This window comes from Oratosquilla oratoria, chromosome 2, assembly GCF_046742065.1.
Source record: "Oratosquilla oratoria isolate Oo_2021 chromosome 2, ASM4674206v1, whole genome shotgun sequence".
Lineage (NCBI taxonomy): Eukaryota > Metazoa > Arthropoda > Malacostraca > Stomatopoda > Squillidae > Oratosquilla > Oratosquilla oratoria.
Genome location: NC_134778.1, coordinates 61,746,341 through 61,757,302, shown reverse-complemented (window position 1 = coordinate 61,757,302; position 10,962 = coordinate 61,746,341). Strand labels below are relative to the sequence as shown.

General features: G+C 48.1%; 1 protein-coding gene across 4 annotated transcripts in view; it reads right to left on the bottom strand.

Moving 5' to 3' along the window:
• LOC143039506 (cell adhesion molecule Dscam2-like) overlaps nucleotides 1-9,937 on the bottom strand; it is a 1,807,148-nt gene extending 1,797,211 nt beyond the window's left edge. For all 4 annotated transcript variants that reach the window (XM_076209640.1, XM_076209650.1, XM_076209658.1 and 1 more), the window contains exon 1: nucleotides 9,798-9,937. The gene's annotated coding sequence lies outside the window, so the exon portion shown is untranslated. The remainder of the gene's footprint in view (nucleotides 1-9,797) is intronic.
• Between the last annotated feature and the right edge of the window lie 1,025 nt (nucleotides 9,938-10,962).

Here is a 10,962-nt window from a genome sequence, read left to right as displayed (position 1 = left end):
GTGGAGGGGGAGTAGGGGGAGGCCTAGGGCCGGGGGACGCACGTCTGAGTGAATCCACAGAAGGTTTTAGTGTAAAGCCAGATTGTGTAACAAGTGCTAGACCGGCTTTGATTGTGTTTTCTGGCCAAATTATCAGTCGAGCCTGACAGGACATAAACGTGCGTAATACTTCCGTGTGAAACATTGATACGTGCATATATATATATATATATATATATATATATATATATATATATATATATATATATATATATATGTATATATATATATATATATATATATATATTTTTTTTTCGGGGATATGACCTTAGGTCACTCACGTGTGAAGCAAGAGCATGACGCCTGAGCCATCCGGGTTTCCCAGGAAAGGAGATAGAAAAGTGACCAAGATGAAATGAGGAACAGAGTGGAACAGAGTAAAAGCACGAGGAGATAGAAAATGAGAGTAAAATGAGGGGGAATGAAAGACATAGAGATTGAGAGAAAGAGAGAGAGATAGAGAGAGAGAGGGAGAGAGAGAGAGAGAGTCCGCCATGTTTTCGTTCAAATTGTAACACAATTACGATGATGGTATTTGCATTTTACGTTACTCCCACTGCAAGATTGGCAGCCCACGCCGCTAGCCACACGTTCATGGCCACACGACTAGAAACGGGACCCCACGTCTACAAGTGCGCTGCTTTGTCGGAAATACCAAATACCGACGCGGTAACCGGGTTACTTGTTTGATCTACAAATATCTGAACGCGACCGAAGATTATCGAAATGTATTGTGCGGACAAAGCTTCCCTGGCCTCGCTTATGCCTTCTTCGTATGTTTTCGTTCTATTCCCAGATGGTTTCGGTCATTGTCTCCATGTCTGTCCTTCGGGCGAACTAAACCGTCTGGCATTTAGCGAAGCGAAGGTCTAAAAAATGTCTATCCCGTAGCAAAGGTGTTAATTAAGTACAAGAAATCTTTTTGTCTGTGTATCAACGCCACGGTACACGGCATGATTGACCAGTAAAAGAGAGAGAGAGAGAGAGAGAGAGAGAGAGAGAGAGAGAGAGAGAGAGAGAGAGAGAGAGAGAGAGAGAGAGAGAGAGAGAGGGGAGGGGGAAACAAAGATAAAGAGGGGGAGACAGAGCGAGAGAGGGGGGAGGACAAGGAAAAAGATAGAGGAGAGAGAGAGAGAGAGAGAGAGAGAGAGACAGAGAGAGGGTGGGGAGAAAGAAAAAGAAAGGAAGAGAGAGAGAAAGAGAGAGAGAGAGAGAGAGAGAGAGAGAGAGAGAGAGAGAGAGAGAGAGAGAGAGAGAGAGAGAGAGAGAGAGAGAGAGAGAGAGAGAGAGAGAGAGAGAGAGAGACAGAGAGAGAGAAAGAGAGAGAGCCGGGCAAACGGGCAGTCGGGCAGGCAGGTGGGCGGGCAGGAAAGCGTTCCCAGCGGCACTTAATTGGTTTGAAGAAGAATTACTTTTGGTTTTGTGCACCGGATCCCGCGGAGGGGGAGGGAGGGAAGGAGGGAAAGGAGGGAAGGAGGGGAAGGAGGGAAGGAGGGGAAGGAGGGAAGGAGGGGAAGGAGGGAAGGAGGGAAAGGAAGGAAAGGAGGGAAGGAGGGGAAGGAGGGAGGGAGGGAGAGAGGGAGGAAGGGAAGGGGGGAGGGATGGAGGGAAGGAGGGAAGGGGGCGAAGGAGGGGAGAAGGAGGGAAGGTGGAAGAAGGGGAGAAGGTGGGTAGGGAAGGAGGGGAGAAGAGGAGATGGGGAGAAGGTGGGTAGGGAAGGAGGGGAGGAGGGAAGGAGGGGAGGAGGGAGGGAGGGGAAGAGGGAAGGAGGGAAGGAAGGAGGGTAGGAAGGAAGGGAGGGAGAGAAGGAGGGAAGGAAGGAGGGTAGGAAGGAAGGGAGGGAGAGGAGGAGGGAAGGAAGGAAGGGAGGGAGAGGAGAAGGGAAGGAAGGAAGGGAGGGAGGGAAGGTGGAAGGAGGGGAGAAGGGGAGGAGGGGAGGAGAGGAGGGGAGGAGAGGAGGGAAGGTGGAAGGGAGAAGGGAGAAGGGGAGAAGGGGAGGAGGGGAGGGAAGGTGGAAGAAGGGGAGGAAAGGAGGGGAGATAATTTTATGCAAGGATTCCCTTAGAATGTTGTTTTGTCTGCCGTCAAGCGATTTTATTCAGATGTGAGAAACTCGTAGTCAGATTTCTTTTTCTTTTATTCCTAGCATCATTATGAACCGAAAAGTCTCATATCATCACGCCTTATCAATTCTTCTTCTTCTTCTTCTTCTTCTTCTTCTTCTTAATTTTTTCTCTCTTAATCTTCATCCTCCTCCTCTTCCTCTTCTTTTTGTCTTCTTCCTCTTCTTCTTCTTCTTTTTCGTCTTCTTCCTCTTCTCTTTCGTCTTCTTCTTCTTCTTCTTCTTCCTCTTCATCAGGTCAAAATGATGTCACAGAAGAGACTTGACCTAACTCGACCTTTAGACAATTCCAATCGGCTCAAGAACCCGATTTACTTCAATTAACCCTTTAGTACTTATTGGAACGATTTTGACACATTCTGTAATTTTATTCTGGCAAGGTATACAGGCGATTTAATTCCGTTTAGAGGAACTTCTTATCGACAGAAAAGGATAAGAGACCTGAATTGTTGCAATAAAATAAATTAAATTGATCAATTTCTTTTCTTCTTCTTTTGCCATCGTCTACTTCATTTCTATAAACAAAGTTATACACCAACACGCTTTGTTGTCAGAAAATTGATACACCAAATTCAAGAAATAGCAAAAATGCAAAGATCTCCTGAAGAACTGATATACGAGATCCTTGATAAGAGGGGGAAGGGGAAGGGGGAGTGGTACAAGGGAGAGAGGGGGACGGGGGAGTGGGATGGGGAGAGGGGGGACGGGGGAGTGGGACAGAGGGAGAGGGGGGGACGGGAGAACGGGGGAGTGGGATGGGGGAGAGGGGGGACGGGGGAGTGGGACAAGGGGGAGAGGGGGAGGGTGGACGGGGGAGTGGGACAAGGGCGAGAGGGGGAGGGGGAAGGGGGGACGGGGGAGGGTGGAAGGGGTAGTGGTACAAGGGGGAGAGGGGGGACGGGGGAGTGGGACGGGGAGAAAGGGGGGACGGGGGAGGGGGAGGGGGACGGGGGGAGAGGGGGACGGGGTAGTGGGACGCGAGGAGTGGGACGGGGGAGAGTGGGACGGGGGGAGAGTGGGACGGGGAGAGAGTGGGACTGGGGGGAGAGTGGGACGGGGGGAGAGTGAGACGGGGGGGAGAATGGGACGGGAGAGAATGGGACGGGAGAGAATGGGACGGGAGAGAATGGGACGGGAGAGAATGGGACGGGGGAGAGTGGGACGGGGGGAGAGTGGGAGGGGGAGAGTGGGACGGGGAGTAGGGGGACGGGGGAAGGAGGGTTTAAGGGTGACTACTCACCCATCGAGTCTCCCTGAGGTCCACCCTGAGAGGCACTTGTCTCGAGGAACAGTGGGTGAGTGCGAGGTGTGAGGGTGACAGAAAAGGTGAAGATAGGGTAAGGGTGAGGATGAGTGTAAGGATTAGGGTGATCATGAGAGTGAGAATGAGGGTGTGAAGGTGAAAATAAGGGTGAAGATAAGGGTGAGGATGAGTGTAAGGGTGAGGATGAGTGTAAGGATTAGGGTGATCATGAGAGTGAGAATGAGGGTGTGAGGGTGAAAATAAGGGTGAAGATAAGGGTGAGGATGAGTGTAAGGATTAGGATGATCTTGAGAGTGAGAATGAGGGTGTGAGGATGAGAGTAAGGGTAAAGATAAGGGTGAAGATAAGGGTGAGGATTAGGGTGATCATGAGAGTGAGAATGAGGGTGTGAGGATGAGAATAAGGGTGAGGATGAGTGTAAGGATTAGGGTGATCATGAGAGTGAGAATGAGGGTGTGAGGATGAGAATAAGGGTGAGGATAAGGGTGAGGATAAGGGTGAGGATAAAGGTGTGAATAAGGGTGAGGATTAGGGTGATCGTGAGAGTGAGAATGAGGGTGTGAGGATGAGTGTAAGGATTAGGGTGATCATGAGAGTGAGAATGAGGGTGTGAGGGTGAAAATAAGGGTGAGGATAAGGGTGAGGATATGGGTGAGAGAGAGGACGAGGCTGAGGACGAGAGCGATGTTGAGGTCGAGATCAAGGGTGAGGGGGTGAGGTGAAACTCGAGGCCGAGGGTCGATTTCTCATTATTTGCACACTGGAGAGGGTAAGTTTCGATCTCGGGAAGGGAGGGGCCAGATTTCAAATTGTTTCGTAATCGGCCGACGGGACCCGCCCGTGTGTTGTTCAGCGGCGCTGAGGGACAATTCCGTATCGTTTCGTTCAATGCTTAGCCGATCAAGGGTAATGTCTTTGAGATGGGATACCCGGCCCCCTAGGGAGACCGTAAGTAGGAGAGGAGGGGGAGGGGGGGAGAGGGGGAGAAGGGGAGAGGGGATAGGGGGAGAGGGGGAAAGGGAGAGGGGATAGAGGGGAGAGGGGGAAGGGGAGAAGGGATAGAGGGGAGAGGGGGAAGGGGAGAAGGGATAGAGGGGAGGGGGAGGGGAGAGGGGGAGAGGGGGAAGGGGAGAGGGGGAAGGGTAGAGGGGGAGAGGGGGGAAGGCGGAAGAGGGGGAGAGGGGGGAAGGGGGAAGAGGGGGAGAGGGGGGAAGGGGAAAGGAAGAGGGGGAAAGGGAGGAAGGGGAAAGGGAGAGGGGGAGAGGGGGGAAGGGGAAGGGGAGAGGAAGGGGAGAGGAAGGGGAGAGGGGGGAGGGGAAGGGGGAGGAAGTTGGTGAGGAAGAAGGGGAAGATGGGGGATGGGGATGGGGAGAGGAGGGGGAAGGGAGGGGGAGAAAAGGGGGAGAGGGGGACGTGGGAAGAGAAGGGGGGATGTGGCAGGGGGGAATTTACTTCACTTATTATTTTCATTCACCAGCGTAGATCCTGGGAAGGGGGGCATAGGGGTGGGGAGGATTTATCTCCCCCCACTACTGGGCTGGGGGGTGGTGATAAATCAAGTAATCATCCCCCTATAAATCAGTGCTATAATATAAACATATGAGCATATAAGCTAGTCATCAACACCCCTCCCCTCCGAAACCCGGTTGAAGGGGGGATTAGGGGGAAGGGGGGATTAGGGGGAAGGGTGGGTGGGGGAGAGAGACCCATCACTCTACCCCCCCAAAAAAAAAAAAATCCGGGGTTTTGGAAATATTCCGTTGCTCCATCTTCCTCTCTCCCCCTCCCCCTCCCCCTCTCCCCCGGGGGAGGGAGGGAGAGGTACTCGTAATGAGAACGATAACACGCACGAATTTGGTAAGAATGACCCTTAATACGATATTTTTCTAACCTGATTACGTCCTGTGACGTCATTGAGGGCAAGGAGGGGGAGGGGGAGGAGGAGGAGGAGGTGGAGGGGGAGGAAGGGGAGGGGAGGCGGAGGGGAGGTTGAGGAGAAGAAGGGGAGGTTGAGGAGAGGAAGGGGAGGAAGTGGAGGAGAGGAAGGGGAGGAAGTGGAGGTTGAGGGGAGGAAGGGGAGGTTGAGGGAAGAAAGGGGAGGAAGGGGAGGTTGAGGGGAGGAAGAGAAGGTTGAGGGGAGGAAGAGGAGGTTGAGGGGAGAAAGAGGAGGTTGAGGGGAGAAAGTGGAGGTTGAGGGGAGAAAGGGGGAGGGGGAGAAAGGGGGAGGGGAGGAAGGGGAGGTGGAGGAAGGGGAAGGGAGGAAGGGAAGGGGGAGGAAGGGGAGGGGGAGGAAGGGGAGGGGGAGGAAGGGAAGGGGGAAGGAGGAGGAAGAGGAGGGGTGAATCATGACCTGACCTTGCCGTTCTCCACGTTATCTTGTTTCGTTTTGTCTTATTTTAATTTATTTCATTTGACCTTGTTTTTACTTTTCTTTATTTTGCCTTTTAGGCCCGTGACCTTGCATTGCTGGTCCGCCATTTTTTTTTTTTTTTTTTTTTCTGAGATTAGGAGTTGTCGCTTCTTCGCCTTGTGACAAATTCTTGGACTAAGGATTTTCTTTTTTCTTTTTTCTTTTTTCAAGATAAGGAGTTAAGCTTTCGGCACCGTCAGCCAAATTCTCAGATTTTTTTTTTTTTTTCGTTTTCTTTCGAGTCTGTGACGTCACCTAAACTGAACAAAACCGTCTGATGTCATTCAGAATAGATTAAGAACATAAGAATGAAGGAGACTGCAAGAGACCATAGGGCCTACACTAGGCCGTTCCATGTCCATTACCACCTATCTTCCCCATCTAAGAGGCTGTCTAACCTTTTCGCCGATAGTTTCAGCGCTCGCTACATGATTACTAAGTCTATTTCATTCGTTGACCACTAAACATTAGTATAACCATCTCAGTGTTCGGCATAGGTCGAAACAGGCTACAGGACGTTGTTATAATCCCGATAAAGACACTTTCAAAATATCCTAATTTCTCTCCTTCGTTTTCTGTACAAATTGTATTTATCATTATTACTATTGTTATCATTAATGGTATCATCATCATCATCATTATTATTATTATCATTATTATTACTATTATTATTATTATTTGGATGATCACTGGCTGAGCGGTTTAGAGCGTCGCTACTTGCGGCAGAGATCGAAGTGACGGCAGTTCGAAACCAGCCGCCGGCGAGTTGGACCAAGGATATGGTTTTATTACTTTCCACGGTACAAAGTCCTCTGTAAGGGGCACTGTCCTAGCCTCCTGATAGGGGGGGGGGAGTTTGCGACGTTAAACTATATCATCAGTCATTATTATTATTATCATTATTAATCAAATCATTATCATCATTACTATTTTCAATAACGTTATCATCATTTACATTATTCATTTACATATATGCAAGAGTAACGACTGGAAAAGAGAAACTAAACGAAGCAGAGCGTTTTCGTACATTACATCCAGTGTAAAAGTACTTTGCATTGGGTGTAATATACGAAAGCGCTCTGCTTCGTTTAATTTCTCTTTCCCAGGGATCCCTCTTGCACAGCTGAACACAAGTTACCAGCGTTTCCTATTAGCATATATTTATATATATATTCACAATTGTACAAGACAAATTCCGACATCCACCTCAGACAGAAATACCCCCCCCCCCCCTAAATGAAAAGGAGACTTTCCCGAGCAGAAAGGACAAATGTCCCCCAGATGCGGACATTTGTCCCAGGGGCGAGGTTAAGTATGACAAACCGCCGTTCTAAATACCGGTGGGATTGTTTGCACGTACAGTCGCTGACAAAAGTCTTGCAACAATCCTACAGAATCCAGTCCACGCAGAAAAAAACGCGTTTTTCTATATCTTGATCTATACGAGATATTGGACTATACAGGCAGTACCGTATAGAGAAATATAGAAATATAGAAACCTGAGCAATAAGAATAAAAAATGAAATTAAATTAAAAAAGTAATAAATATTCCGTATTACATAACTCATGACGTCGGTTGTAAATTAGAGTAAAACAAGTCACTTGTTCTGATATGTAAGTTTATTCAATTTCTTGCGTACCGAATAGTAGCCTACTTTTATTTTGCTATCATGGCTGCCGCCAGACGATTTTATCCAGTTATATGTTATAGATACGGTCGAGCTCCATGAGGATGAATCTGCTGTCTACCTGGGAGATCGACAGGAGGGGTAGACGAGGCGTTTATCTAACCAAAGATAGGTTTTCTTCCCTATTTTGTTAACTTTGGGTTTGCAATTCCTCAGATTCAATTAAATCATAAGTTTTCAAATGTTCCTAAATAGCTTCACGAGATTTGTAGTAAAACTTGATATGAGAATTTCTTCACAACTTTTCTATTTTTTTCTTTTTTTCTTGCGAAGATCAAAATTTATTGAATTACTGTTTCTTGTCATTTCCTCGATTTTCTTATTCACGAAATCAGCAACACGATATTAGCTGAGAATCGCATAACCAAAAATTATAATAAAAATTATAATAGTAATAGTAATAATGATAATAATAACAACAATAATAAGTGCTAATAATAATGATTAATGATAATAATAATAATAATAATAATAATAATTAACAATAATAACAACAATCATAATGATAAAGATAAAACTAATAGTATTAATAATGAAGATGATAATAATGATAATAACAAATAATAATAACCACAATAACCACAACAATAATAATAATAATAAAAATAAAAATAATAATGATAATAATAACGCTGATAATAGTAATAATAATAATAATAACAACAATAATAATGTTAATAATAATGAAATTAGAACGACAATAAAGAAAAGAATCTTCGTTACGCTTCAACAGTGCGACGACATGACGTCACGACGCAGACCTACCTGAGGGACAAACGCGACGCAGCCTCCGACTCCCGCGACCTCAATCACGTGAATTCACGTACCATGTGCTTTCATGCACGTGGCGTTATACACACACACGCACGCACGCACGTGTTCACGCACTATGTGAGATACGATAAGCCTTGCACGTACATTTTAAAAAACAAACGATGCACTTGTAACACTTTGTCATGATAAAAAATTACATTTTTTCCAAATCCTGGGTTAATTTCTTTTGCTGAATAAAATCGTCTGGCGGCATCCAGAACAAAGTATTCTAAGGACGTCACTCTGTAGATGGAAGCCATGCGAGAAACTTCCGTCTCAAGTAGACAACCCGCGAAGACCTGAGTACACAGGAAGCGGGCACCCCGCATTCCAATTGCACGTTCTTCTCGCCCGTCACTCGCTCCTACCCGACGTCATCCAATAGAAATTCACTCCTGGCGCTCCACCTCGAGCGTCACCCTTACCTGTAGACGGTCCCCCTCCGTCACTCAAGTCCCACTTGAAGCATCAAGTCCCACTTCTATAAGATTTACCACCTTCCGTACGGAGTGGCACTTTATCCCTTCCCTTCAGTAGATTTTATTCATCTCCGGAGACTCCTTCCGGGCTATGTCTCCTACCCGGACAACTTTCCGGGGCCCAGGAAAGGTCTCCTCCCCAGGAGACCACACCAACACGTCTCCACGACCGTCCACGACTTAAAACTCATATCCCCTTCGCCAGGTCGTTTTATTCGTCCGAGGGAAATTTCTCCTCACCCACGTATGAATACTCATCACTCAATCTCGTCTGGGATCCATTTTCTATCCATCCATCGTCAACTTCAACCACTCAATGCTATAGTGGCTCTCTCAATACTCATACAACGCTTAGCACCCCAGTCGGAAGTAGGGAGAGGAAAAGAGGGAGGGGGGGGCGCTATCCCCCCCTTCCCCCTCCCCCCACTGTCACTAATGACGTTGAAAGCGATGCAATTGTTTCAGACTTCCAACCAGCAACCTCCCCCCCCCACCAATTCCTCCCCCCAATCCCCCCCACGCCAATCATCTAACAATCCCAGCTCGAGTGATCGATCACGGTAAATCACATCAATCACTCGCCAGGTCCGGCACTGTTCTGGCAACGGATTCCTTTAATCGTATTTGTACTCGGTCCGGGTTCCCCCCCTCCCCCCACCTCCCCCGGGGGAAAGTGTCCGGGGGGTTTCCTTTGCCCGGATCCGGAGGCGAGAATGTCTTTTTCCGGGAGAAAAGTTTGTTCTTCTTCTTCAATTGTCAACTCATGTCCATTGCTCTTTTCCATCGATAGGACACTGACAGTCACCAACCACACGTTCCGAAACGTAAATCCATCACCGACTTGGTCACCGAATACACAAGTTCACTCCAGAACCTTACCCAAAACAAACCCGAACGAAAACCTCAAACAACAAAAAATCCGCGACAACGAAAAAGTAAAAAAGAAAAATATAAACATAACTCTCCATCGTCTTCATCTCACCTAACGCGAAAAGCAACTTCGAAGGACCACAAGGGAGCACACTATTCCAGATCGCCGCAAACACAAACACTGAGTACGGAGCACGAGGCGCGGGACCGCGAGCGAAGGGAGGACGAGCGCGCGCACGTCCGTTCCCGTTGATAGCGAGTGAGGCACTGAAGCTCGGAGACTTTGCGAGACTCGAGTGCCGTCCCTTCGCCTGGCCACATGTCAATGTGTGTCTGCGTGTGTGTGTGTGTGTGTATGGATGCGGGTCAGCATGCGCGTACACACGCGTGCGTGCGTGAGTGTGTGTGTGTGTGTGTGTGTGTGTGTGTGTGTGTGTGTGTGTGTGTGTGTGTGTGTGTGTGTGTGTGTGTGTGTGTGTGTGTGTGTGTGTGTGTGTGTGTGTGTGTGTGTGTGTGTGTGTGTGTGCGCGTGTTTGTGTGTGTGTGTGGATGCGAGTCAGCATGCGCGTACACACGCGTGCGTGCGTTCGTGTATGTATATGTGTATGTGTATATGTATGTATATATGTATGTGTGTGTGTGTGTGTGTGTGTGTGTGTGTGTGTGTGTGTGTGTGTGTGTGTGTGTGTGTGTGTGTGTGTGTGTGTGTGTGTGTGCGTATTAATTCACCTTCCTTTTCTGAGTGTCCCCTACTCCTCCCCTTTTCCCATTTCCCTGATCCCTTTGCCAACTTGTCTCATTTCTCAACACCCCTTCCTTCCCCTCCTCCTCCTCCTCTCTCTCTTTTCCTCCTTATAGTTCCCTTCCTCCACCCAATTCCCTCACCCTATTCTCTCTATCTATCTATCTCTATCTATCTCTCTCTCTCTCTCCCCCCTCTCCCTCCCTCCCCCCTCTCTCTCTCCCTCTCTCTCTTTCTTTTCCTCCTTATAGTTAACTTCTTCCACCCAATTCCCTCGCCCTATCTCTCTCTCTCTCTTCTATTTCTCTTTTTTCTCTCTCTTTCTATTTCTCTTTCTATCTCTCTCTCTCATGTCTAACCGTAATCGTTGAAAGAAACGGATGTACATGGGAGACAGAAGAGGAGGAGTTAGCACCTCTACACCCCATAGCCACACCCACCCTTCTCCCTTCTTCCCAGGAGCCTTCCCCCCCCCACTCCTGGTCGTCTTCCAGAGAGACACCCAAACTATCCCTCCCTTTCTCCCAGCAGACAC